Below are 13561 nucleotides of genomic sequence, written 5' to 3' on the forward strand. Positions count from 1 at the left end.
CTTGATTTGAGAGCAAATAAAATCTGTATGTTATTGCTCTCATGCAGCAAGTGCTGTATAACATACTATTGTTAGCATGATAACATAATAGTATGTTAGCAAACTAACTTGTTAGAACTATAAGTTAATACTAATGAAAGTGTTCACATTGAGATTACATGAAGGTTTTAAGTTAATTGTATGAAATAGTGTACTTTGATTTTAATTGTTCTTAACTTGCAATTAAAATGAATGTTTATTAACACAACGTTTCGGTCACACGACCTTCATCAGTTCCTTATCTGCTGAAACGACCTACCTAATTGGTCTTGTTATCCTACGCACCTATCACCTGCAGGTGTGCGATGGAGTTTGTTCACTAATTGTTCTTAACTTGAAATGTTTAATTGTTCTTAACTTGAAATGTTTAAGTACAAACTTAAAATCTGCCAGTTCTGCTTACTTAATCTTTGAATTTCAAAACTTAAAAAATTGAGGCAATCGATTGCCTTAAATTTTTTGAGTTCTGCTAACTTATTCGGGTTTACAGTGTAGCTAACAGACTTTTGTTATAAGAACGTTCTCCAAATATTCAGTGTTGGTTCTGGGAACGTGAAAAATGTCCAGTTTTCTTGACGTTAGAAGAACGTGTTTTAAAAAGTATAATGTTCCTCAAACGTTCTTTCAACTTAATTTTGATTTAAAATTCAACATTATAGGAACATTGATTTCTAACATTCCAAGAACATAAAAATGTCCAGTTTTCTTAATGTTACTGGAATGTTATTTAAAGGTTAGTGTGATGTTCCTGAAACATTCTTTCAAACATCTTTCAAAAGAGTAATAAGAACACAAACTACAACTTTCTTCAGACACAGCCTTAGATGAACTGAAGATAAAAGACATTAACTCTATCAAGATTTGATTAAACAACTCCACAAACAGCATTCCCAGCTTCACTTTTTACTAACCAGACTGACTTTATTTCTGTCACACGTCTACAGAAGTTCTTATTGAGAATTAACAGAGATTTAGATGTTGATGTCTTATTGAAAATGTTTCGTTTGAGGTTACCATCATGGAGATCAGTGTTTGCTTTAGTTGGGCTCTTGACCCTTGACTTTCTTTATGTTGGTGTGTTATCAGCAATCACAGGTGTTTATGGAGAACTTTTCTGCATTGATAAAGCAGATCAACTTGTCTGCTTTAATAACAGACAAAGGACTGCAGTTAAACAATTGCATTCACTTTTGGAACTTAAAAGTAGTTAGAGAAGAAGGTGATGAACTCAATCGATGTGATAAAACCATAAGTAACAGAAAACATTTTGGGAAATTGTCCAAAATGTTTTTAAATGTTAAAAACGACACACTTAGACATCATTACTCGTCATACAAACCTCAACAATGGTGACAATCAAAAAAATAATTCAGCTGCATAATTTATTCATGCCGCAATGCATGCTGGGAGCCATGAATGTGTTTTGTATGCTGGCATGAAGAATGTCACCATTGTTGTGTTTCATATACCGAATGTTGATGTCTGTGCGTGTATAAATTATTTGTCATTTAAATCAAATAATTTTAAAAATGAGTTGCTTTGCAACTCAAAGCAACGGAGCTATAATAAATTCAGTGTTAAATATATATAATCTCACAGAAATCATCATTCAGCAGCTGAAGCACAATAATGTTACAAATCATCTTTTTTATTTGTTGAGTATCATATTTTTCAACAGTGTTTCAATTCATTAAGTCATCAATTACAGAAAAAACAGTCATTTGTCTGTTACTATAACAGACATGTTGATCTGCTTTATCAATGCAGAAATGTTCTCCATGACCGCCTGTGACTGCTGATAAAGCACCAACTTAAAGAAATTCAAGGGTCAAGAGCCCAACTAAAGCAAATACTGATCTCCATGATGGTGACCTCAAACGAAACATTTTCAATAAGACATTAACATCTAAACCTCTGTTAATCCTCAATAAGAACTTCTGTAAACGTGTGACAGAAATAAAGTCAGTCTGGTTAGTAATAAGTGAAGCTGGTAATGCTGTTTGTGGAGTTGTTTAATCAGATCTTCAGAGAGTTAATGTCTTTTATCTTCAGTTCATCTAAGGCTGTGTCTGAAGAAAGTTGTAGTTTGTGTTCTTATTACTCTTTCGAAAGATAATTGAAAGAATGTTTCAGGAACATCACACTAACCTTTAAAAAACATCCCAGTAACATTAAGGAAACTGGACATTTTTATGTTCTTGGAATGTTAGAAATCAATGTTCTTATAATGTTGAATTTTAAATCAAAATTAAGTTGAAAGAACATTTGAGGAACATTATACCTTTTAAAACACGTTCCTCTAACGTCAAGAAAACTATAAATTTTTCACATTCCCAGAACCAACACTGAATATTTGGAGAACGTTCTTATAACAAAAGTCTGTTAGCTGGGTAGGTATTATCAACTGGCCGGAATTTTGATATCGCAATAGACGTGAAGGACTATAAAGCGTTAAGGGCTCACTCAAGTACTGGGGAGCTAAACCATTTAGTGCTTTGTAAGTAATCAGCAATATTTTAAAGTTTATACGATGTTTAATAGGGAGCCAATGCAGTGTTGACAGAACCGGGCTAATATGGTCATACTTCCTGGTTCTGGTAAGAACTCGAGCTGCTGCGTTTTGGACCAGCTGTAATTTGTTTATTAAGCGTGCAGTGCAACCACCCATAATAGCATTACAATAATCTAGCCTTGATGTCATGAACGCATGAACTAATTGTTCTGCATTTTTCATTGAGAGCATATGACGTAATTTAGATATATTTTAAGATGAAAAAATGCAGTTTTAACGATGCTAGATGTGACTTTCAAATGAAAGATTGGTATCAAAGAGCACACCCAGGTTCCTAACCGACGACGAGCACTTGACAGAGCAGCCATCAAGTGTTAGACAGTATTCTAAATTATTACGTGAGGAAGTTTTTTGTCCAATAATTAGAATCTCTGTTTTTTCAGAATTAAGTAGTAGGAAATTGCTAGTCATCCAGTTTTTTATATCAGCTATGCATTCCATTAATTTTGTGAACTGGTAAGTTTCGTCAGGGTGTGAAGAAATATAGAGCTGAGTATCATCAGCATAACAGTGAAAACTAATGCCATGCTTCCTAATGATATCTCCCAAGGGTAGCATGTACAGAGTGAACAGCAACGGTCCTAGTACTGAGCCTTGTGTTACACCATACTGAACTTTTGATCGATAAGACATCTCTTCATTTACTGCTACAAACTGATAACGGTCAGATAAGTATGATTTAAACCATGCTAATGCAATTCCATTAATGCCAACATAATGTTCGAGTCTATTTAAAAGAATGTTGAGGTCGATAGTGTCAATTGCAGCACTAACATCGAGTAACACTAATAGAGAGATACAACCACGATTGGATAATAAGAGCAAATCATTTGTGACTCTAATGAGAGCAGTCTCAGTACTATGGTACAGTCTAAATCCTGACTGGAAATCCTTGCAGATATAATTTCTTTCTAAAAAGGAACATAGTGGTGAAGATACTGCCTTTTCTAGTATCTTTGACAGAAAGTGTAGATTTGAGATCGGCCTGTAATCGACTAATACTGTAGGATCAAGTTGTGTTTTTTTAACAAGTGGTTTAATCATAGCCAGCTTAAAAGTTTTTGGTACATATCCCTAATGACAAAGATGAATTAATGATATTAAGAAGAGGATCTATGACCTCTGGAAGCATCTCTTTCAGTATAGCTTAGTCGGTATAGGGTCTAACATACATGTTGTCGATTTAGATGATTTAACGAGTTTAGAAAATTCTTCCTCTCCTATAGCAATGAATGAATTTAATTTTTCCTTAGGGAGACTACAATGCACTGCCTGATGCGATACTGTAGTAGACGGTTGCATAGTTATAATTTTCTCCCTGATATTATCAATCTTATAAGTGAAGAAGTTCATAAAGTCATTACTGCTGTGCTGCTTGGAAACTTCTGGGCTTGAAGCTTTATGTTTCGTTGGTTTAGCCACTGTTTCAAATAAATATCTAGGGTTTAGGGTATTTTCTTCTAATAGGGTTAAAAAATAAGCAGATCTAGCAGCTTTTAAAGTCTCTCTGTATACAATAGATCTCTCTTTTCATGCGAAATACCTCTAGTTTTGTTTTCTTCCAGTAGCACTCCATTTTTCTCACTGCTCTCTTAAGGGCCTGAGTGTGCTCGTTATACCACGGCATTGGACTATTTTCTTTAATCTTCTTTAAGCGCAACGGAGCAACTGTGTCTAAAGTGCTGGAAGAGAGGGAGTTAAAAGTTTCTGTCGCAATATCGAGTTCTTCTAAGCTATCTGAAGTAAATGAAGAGAGGTGAGTCAGGGATCCATGCATAAATAATTTAGTATGGCTTTTAATGTGGCATTGTGTCTCTACAGAGAATTTGAAGTTGGCACATAGTCTCCTCAGAGCAATCTTAACTCCTTGTTACAAAATTCAAATGACTGATAATGATTTATCTGATTTACAGGCAAGTCCAGATATAATATCAGCCTGAAAGTTAAAACACTCAGGCAGCAATCCAACTTGACATTTTAGGATTGCACTTCTCGGGCTTAATTCTACTCGTTGTCATGGAAACAGACTTTCCCTACTGTCTGTAAGGAGAACGAAGAGGAGGAGATGGAGGGGGAGGAGGGCTGCAGAGGATTTATTATTTTCTTTTTCTGGAGAACAGATTGAGATTGTGTTTGAGATTGTTTCTCTCTTTGTCTTTCTAAAGTCACATACATATGGTAACATAGCAGTGATGTACAATTACAAGTCTCTGAGGAGCGTGTGTGCGTGCGTGTGTGTGTGTGTGTGTGTGTGTGTGTGTGTGTGTGTGTGTGTGTGGGTGTGGGTGTTGTTGTTGTTGTTGTTGTTGTGTGAAAGATACTGAGAGGAAGGAAATCATTACCAGAAGAAGAAGCACCTTAATTAGGCTTTAAGAATTAAAAATTCCCTTATCAAAGACATTTATAAAATTGATGAGTACCAAACCCCAATTAACATTTCATGTCATTTGTCTCTCTCTTTTTTGAATTTAGTCATGTAAACTTCTCACAGAATTCTATAAACAGTCTTTGACAGTCTTTGACATTTTTGATCCATAATACCTGTGAGTAACATAACTGCAAAGCCATGGCTTACGTGCATGCTGAGCCAAGTTTAACTGGTTCTGTCAGTACCATAGTAACATATAGGATCCTGTGTACCCTAAAGCCAATGACTTGTGTGAAAAACCGCCTGCCTGTAAATCCCCTCCTTTCTTGAAGAATATTGATCTGATTAAATCTACTGCAGCTGTAAACATTCACTCTGCTATTCCATTCTGTCATTCTCGCATTGATCCGCCATCTTTCTCGGTTTTATTTTAGCGCTCATCTTAACTGATTCTGTTTTGGTTAGAGATTTTAATCTTAAGGGATTGATTGGTTTTGGGGCAATCAATGGGGCAGGACGGCCCTTGCAGACCTGGAACAACAAGTTCTTCATTAAGAAATAATTAGTCTTCTTTCAATGAACATGATTGGCCTTGTCTCTTAGATCTTCAATCCAACAGAGCATCAAAGATTTGATTATGTTGGGTTATGTTTTTTTTCAGTGATAAAGCCATAATAATGAGCTGCTGGTAGAATTCATTAGAAATAACATGATGAAAAACATGAAATTATATTTCATGAAATGTTTTTAGCTTTTTAAAATAGCTTTTAAATTATGGAGAACAGTGACGTTTTATCTGTTTCAAACAAACACAAACAGCTATACAAACAAATGGAAACGCTCATTCCCTTTCTTTATATTTGACAACAGTCATACTAACAGCATTAGATGTGCAAATCTGCTGCAATTCAGTTGTCAGTTAGTATTAAAAAGAATAATTTCTTAATTTATTCAACAAACTAGCATTAATTTGAACCCTTTCCACATTTTAACAGTGGAAAGATCATGTGGGCATCGGTACACAACCCTAACGGAAAAAATATATATATTTCCATATATATATAGTATATTTATATTATATATATATATACATATATATATGATCAATATATTACTTGGTGTAAATATACTGAAAATATATTAAATACATTGCTGTCAGGTTTGCACAAACGAAGCAGACAAGATGGTAAGTTTGATATTTTAATAGTAGAATGGATCGGACACAGCGTGAAAGGTGAGTAAACAGGAAGTAGATAATCGTATGAGGCTTAACTGAATGATAACCAAGTCTCTCTCTCTTGCAGATGTAGATGATGACGATACTCTGAAGATGGACTGAAGACAGGCTGAAGAAGATCGGGATCGACAGTAAGTATGCAGGTAGGTGATGTAGAGAGTCTGTGTGTCATGAAATGACGAGATCAGACAATGACTGAACGGTGAGTGCGGGTAGATATAGGTGAGTGATGATGAGATCCAGGTGACGTTGATTAGTAATCCGGTGATAATGAACGGGTGAATGACTGAGTAGGCGGAGTGAGGGAACGAGTGGGAGGAGATGGTGATGTAATCCTGACAGTACCCCCCCTCCCGAGGCGGCTCTTGACGTCTGGGAAGAAGAGGGATGTTGCCGGCAGCGAGGTTGACCGCGACCCCTGGGAGCTGGACGGTCAGGATGGTCGGTATGGAACTGGGAGAGTAGAGCGGGATCGAGGATGTTATCACGAAGTACCCAGGACCGCTCTTCTGGTCCGTAATCCTCCCAGTCCACCAAGTACTCCAGACGGAGACCTCGCCGCCGGGAGTCCATGATGGCTCGGACTCTATAGATGGGCTCTTCTTCCACAGGAACGGGAGGAGGAGGTACGTAATCTGAGGTGGAATCCCAAGGGTTTGAGGAGAGAAACATGGAAAGAAGGAGAGATCTGGTACTGAGGTGGAAGATTAAGCCTGTAGGTTACTTCATTCAACTGCCTCTGGATGGTGAATGGTCCAATGAATCGAAGGACTCAGCTTACGGCAAGGCAGGCGGAGGCGGATGTCCCGCGTCGATAACCCCACCTTCTGACCAGGTTGATATTGAGGGGCATTGGCTCGCCGACGGTCTGCTTGATCCTTGTGCCTCCGCACTGCCTGTTGTAGATGCACATGAGCTGAGTCCCATACCCCCTCGCTCTGATGGAACCAGAAGTCGACAGCTGGAACCTCTGAGGGTTAACCCGACCAAGGGAAGAGTGGTGGTTGGTATCCGAGAATGCACTGAAAGGGGGTGAGCCCGGTGGTACTCTGTGTGAGGGAATTCTGGGCGTATTCTGCCCAGGGGAGGTATCAGCTCCAGCTGTCTTGGTACTGGTGGCAGTAGGTTCACAGGTAACGTCCAATCTCCTGAATCTTCCGCTCAGTCTGGCCGTTGGTCTGCGGATGGTATCCTGATGATAGACTGACAGTGACCCCGAGAAGCTTGAAGAAGGCGTGCCACACCCGGGAGATAAATTGGGGTCCCCTGTCCAATGTCTTCGGGAATGCCGAAATTTCTGAATACATGATGAAATAGTGCTTCTGCCGTTTCTAATGCCGTGGGAAGACCAGGTAAAGGTATCAGTTTGCAACCCTTGGAAAATCTATCCACCACGACGAGAACACAGGTAAATCCTTCAGATCTAGGAAGGTCGGTCATGAAATCTACTCCAATGTGAGACCAAGGACGTCTGGGTAGAGGTAGTGGGACGAGTTTACCCTCAGGGAGCTTTCTGGGAGTATTGGTGATGGCACAGACTGAGCAGCCGTGGACGAACCTGGAGACATCTTCGGAGATGGACGGCCACCAGTACCGTTGACTGAGAAGCGAGAGGGTACGCTTGCTACCTGGATGTCCAGAGCCCGGAACAGTGTGAGCTGAGTCCAGAAGGGGAATGTGGAGATGTTGGGGCACGAATGTACGCCCTTCTGGACCTCCCGGCGGAGCAGGTTGGCGAGTGTTTTCCTGAGAAATCTGCTGGTCGATGTCCCAAAGAATGGGACTGAGGATCACGGCTGGAGGGAGGATGGGTTCATAACTGAGATCCTCAGATGATGAATGATGGAGTCGAGAAAGTGCGTCTGCCTTGCAATTCTTACTTCCTGGTCGGTAAGTAATAACGAAATCAAATCGAGTGAAGAAGAGTGCCCAGCGGGCCTGACGAGGATTCAATCTTTTTGCTTCCCGTAGATATTCCAAGTTACAATGATCTGTAATTACTTTGAACTGATGATTTGCTCCCTCCAGCCAATGCCTCCACTCTTCCAATGCAAGCTTTATGGCCAACAGTTCCCGATGTCATAGTTTCGCTCCGCCGGGGTCAGCTTTCTGGAAAAGAAGGCACATGGATGGAGTCTGGGAGGCTCACACTGCTGCTGTGACAGCACTGCTCCAACCCCGGTGGAAGGAGCATCAACCTCAATGACAAATGGAAGATCTGGGTTGGGATGAACGAGGATTGGAACAGTGGAGAAGGCTTCTTTGAGGCGATGGAAAGCCTGGAGGGCATTGGGAGTCAAGGACAGAGACTTGGGCTGGCCTTTTAATGAAGAGGTGAGAGGAGCACTGATGAAACTGTAGTTCTTGAATCTTCTGTAGAAATTGGCAAAACCGAGGAATCTTTGGAGTTCTTTGATAGATGTGGGTAATGGCCAGTCTTGAATTGTCTCCACCTTCCTCTGGTCCATCTGGATACCGTGCTGGTCAATGATGTAACCCGGGAATTGAACAGAGGTGTTATGGAACTCACATTTCTCCAGTTTCAGGTACAGCTGGTGTTCTCTCAGTTTCTCTAGTACTTGGATGACATGACGATGGTGTTCAGCAAGTGAAGATGAGTAGATGAGAATATCGTCAATGTAGACAATCACAAAACGGTTGATGTACTCTCGGAACACTTCGTTCATGTACCCCTGGAAGACCGCTGGAGCGTTAGACAGCCCGAAGGGCATAGCCTGATATTCATAGTGGCCAGAGGGGTAACGAACTCCGTCTTCCACTCATCTCCATGGCTTATACGGATCAAGTTGTAAGCGCTCCGAAGGTCCAGTTTGGAAAAAATATATATGAGCGCCACGCACCTGTTCCAAGGCAGCTGGGACCAGAGGAAGGGGATAGCTGAATTTGACGGTTTGAGAGTTGAGATGGCGGTAATCAATGCACGGCCTCAAGCCTCCGTCCTTCTTACCCACAAAGAAGAAGCTTGAAGCGGCAGGGGAGGTTGATGTGCGGATGAACTGTTGTTGCAATGCCTCCTCCACATACTCCTCCATGGCCTTCTGCTCCGGGATGGACAGAGGATAAACACGGCCTTTAGGTAGAGTGGCTCCAGGTAGCAAGTCGATAGCGCAGTCCCATGGCCGATGAGGTGGAAATTTGGTTGCCAGCTTCTTGCTGAACATATCCTGGAACGCCTGGTACTCCACTGGAATCTCCACTTGATGATGTCCTTCAGGGCTCTCAACCGAGGTTGAACAGACAGGAATTTTGGACCTTTCATTTGACGTCGATGATGATGAAGAAGAGGAGGTTTTCTTGATGGAAGATAGACAGGACAGATGGCAGGTCTCTCCCCAGCGCAGGATCTCGCCAGATTTCCAGTGGAGGGTTGGCTAATGTTGGACCAACCAGGGACGTCCCAGGATGAGCTCAGCGGTGGACTCCTCCAGCACCATAAAAGAGATTTTCTCTGAATGCAGACAGCCAACACGCTGCTTCAGAGTGGGTGAATAGGGACGAATTCGACCTCGACCCAGCGGTTTTCCCTGGATAGTGTGTACCTGGAGGACTTGAGTGCTGCGACGTTTGCGGATGTTCAATTTTTGGAGAAGCTGGGTGGAAATGAAGTTCCCCGCTGAACCGGAGTCGATGAGGGCTTGCGCTGAGACACAAATACTGGAGGTTAGAAGATATACAGTGGTGCGGTTTAAGGCTTCAATTTTGGGTGAGACTTGAATGGTGCTTACCGCTGGGCGTGGAGGTCGAATGGGACAGGTACTGAGAAGATGTTTATCCGATGCACAATAGAGACAGATTTTGGAGGATTCGTCGCTGACGCTCTGAAGCTGGAAGGTGGGAGGAGCCGATCTCCATAGGTTCTGGTGCTGGAGGAGCGATTGATGGAACCGTGGGCGGAGGACATACAGTGGGCACCGGAGAATCACAGGCTGATAGTCTTTGTGAAACTCTAATGGTTTTCTGAATTAATTTCTCAATTCCAAGGCTGTCATCGTAAACCACCATCAACTGGCGAATATTAGGATTTAACCCGTGACGAAAAGCTGTGATCAGCGCTGCCTCATTCCAATCACTGGATGCCGCTAAGGTGCGAAATTGTAAGGTATAAGTACTCACGGAGGATTGTCCTTGACGAAGGTTGTATAGTTGATCATGCACTGAAAGGTTGGAAGCCGCTTGACCGAAAACTTCTTTAAAGTGTTGAATGAAGCAGGCGAGGTATTTGATGACATCTGAATTCGAATTCCACAGTGATTGTGCCCACTGAAGTGCTTGTCCAGATAATAATGAAATGATGAAAGCAACGCGAGCAGAATCGTCACTGAATTGATGTTCTTGCATGGAGAAATACAAGGATACCTGGAGAAGAAACCCACTGCAGTCCTCCGCCTCGCCGGAGAATGTCGCTGGTCGGGCCATGGGACACGCTGAGGCAGTGAACGAAGCAACGGGACCTTGAGGAAGTGAAGCTGATGATGTGGATTGATGACTGGATCTTCTGTCAGGTTTGCACAAATGAAGCAGACAAGAGGGTAAGTTTGATATTTTAATAGCAGAATGGATCGGAAACAGCGTGAAAGGTGAGTAAACAGGAAGTAGATAATCGTATGAGGCTTAACTGAATTATAACTGAATTTATAACTAAATTATAAGTCTCTCTCTCTCTTGCAGATGCAGATGATGACGATACTCTGAAGACGGACTGAAGACAGGCTGAAGAAGATCGGGATCGACGGTAAGTATGCAGGTAGGTGATGTAGAGAGTCTGTGTGTCATGAAATGACGAGATCAGACAATGACTGAACGGTGAGTGCGGGTAGATATAGGTGAGTGATGATGAGATCCAGGTGACGTTGATTAGTAATCCGGTGATAATGAACGGGTGAATGACTGAGTAGGCGGAGTGAGGGAACGAGTGGGAGGAGATGGTGATGTAATCCTGACAATTGCATTCATATAATGTGTTACATATTACAACATATTGAATAATACATAAGGAATTGCTGCTTCTAATATATAGGAAAATACATTTACAATTTACTGTATTTACACTGTAAAAGTTCACTATATGAGTATATTTTGAAAACATGTGGAAAAAGGAGGTTTTTTTTTTTTCTTCTTTTTAAACAATGCAATAGATTATTGCATTTTAAATAAAGCAACATCCAGCATATTTTCAAAGGCTCTGGATCTTCTCCTGGACTGAAGCACAGGCTCTACTCTTCAACACAATGGTGACCCCCAAAACTCAGACAACAGAAACTCTTCAAATCCTTAAATCCCAACCGTATATTAAACACTAACAGATCTCTCAAGATCTCAGCAGAGGGTTAACAACAAAGAAAGCATTACCAGCTTCACTTGTAAACTAACCCGATTGACTTTATTTATGTCATACGTCTACAGAAGTTCTTATTTACAATGAACAGGTTTAGATGTTGATGATTTATTTAAAATAATATAATTTCAGTCCATGATTGAGATCAGTGTTTGCTTTAGTTGGGCTGTTTCACTCTTCACTGTCTGTATGGCTAAAAAGAGCCAAGAAAAGTGCTGGATATGATCTGATGGGTATTTCTTGATGATGTCACTGATCTCACCCTAAGTTTTATTGGTGTACAAAAGCATTTTCAGATTATAAAATTAAAAACCCTGCAAAATAATAATAAGTTCATGAAAAGCTCATGCTAAAGAGTCAAAAGTAAACACTGATCCCCATAATGGTGACTGTAAAATAATATTTTTTTTAATAAATCATCAACATCTAAACCTCTGTTCATTTTCATCAAGAAATTCTATGACAGAAATAAAGTTGATGTATTAGTAACAAGTGAAGCTGGTAATGCTGTTTTTGTTGTTTAACCCTTGAGAGATTTATTAGTGTTTAATGTTCTTTTGGGATTTAAAGGGTTTCTGTTGTCTGAGTTTTGTGGGTCACCATTGTTTTGTAGAGAAGAGTCAGTGCTTCAGTCCAGCAGAAGACCAAGAAACATTGATTATATGTTGCATGTTGCTTTATTTAAAATACAGAGATATATTGCAGTCATTTCTATTAACTTTGTTTGATGATGTTTTTATTTTTTTCAGTTAAGTTTCTTTTTAATAAATACAATTTAATCCACACTGTCAATCATTGTCCTGACACTCTTTATATGTTTTTTATAGTAGACACTTATGACTTTGAGTAAAACATCCAATTTAAGGCAATCATTTTCCATGTTTTGATATACTCAATTAATTACATTTTAAAGAATAAATATATTGTAAATACATTTTTCAATATATGAAAAGCAGCAATTCCTTATGTATTATTCAATATATTGTAATATATAACACCATTACACCATATAATATATTGATCATAAATATATGGAAATATATTTTTGTTCCCTAAGGGAATGCAAGCTGGAATCGACTTTACATACTTGAATCCCACATCTCACAACACCAAGAGTCTGGAGCATGTCCACAACAGCACTTTAGCCCAATCCGTAAATACATTTTTGCAATGATGTACTCTTATTTTAAGCTATACAAGTTGAATCCAAGTTTAGTAAATAAATAAAGTAAATAAATAAAACTTCGGATCATCCACCTCTGCAAAACCCTCTAGCACTGAAGGTTAGTATTGCAATTTATCTCTTCCTCGTCTCAACAGCTCAAGAGCAAAGCAAATTGATCCATTACCCATTCTGCAAGAACAACGTCTGTGTCCTTCCAAAGAGGAATTGCCTTATTGAAAGGCATTTTCTATATTTTGCTTCATGCAGGCATTTTTTACTTAACAGAATGTCTTGCCCTGTGAGTTTAACTAAGACTTCAGTATCTGCCGACATGCTCATATATTTCCTCTGATAGACAGACTAATGAACGAACTCTAAAACTCTAAAAATGTTTGTGTAATGCAATAAATTGTGAAACAGTGGAGTGACTCAAATCATACTGAAAAAGCTGTAATAAACCAAACAAATTCGAGAATGAGAAACATTTAAAGGAATGTCAAAAACAGCCTACAGAAGCTATAGAAGATCATTTTAAGCAGATTTACCTCCTCTGCTATAGTAAAGTTGGTAACACTTTACAATGAGGCTCAGTTTGCTAACATCAGTTAACAAATTAGATAGCATGAGCTAACAATGAACAATTTGTTACACTAACACTGTAATTTGCTCTGGCCCCCTTCATGTTCGCCGGAGTGATGAGATACTTAGTAGTCTGTCCTCACTCAATGGCTGGCTGTCTAAGTGGTGTCCGCAAAATAATATAGGGTTCATAGACAATTGGAAAAGTTTTTGGGGCAGACCTGACCTGTTGAAAAGAGATGGTA

This window comes from Scardinius erythrophthalmus (genome assembly GCF_964197995.2).
Source record: "Scardinius erythrophthalmus genome assembly, chromosome: 9".
NCBI lineage: Eukaryota > Metazoa > Chordata > Actinopteri > Cypriniformes > Leuciscidae > Scardinius > Scardinius erythrophthalmus.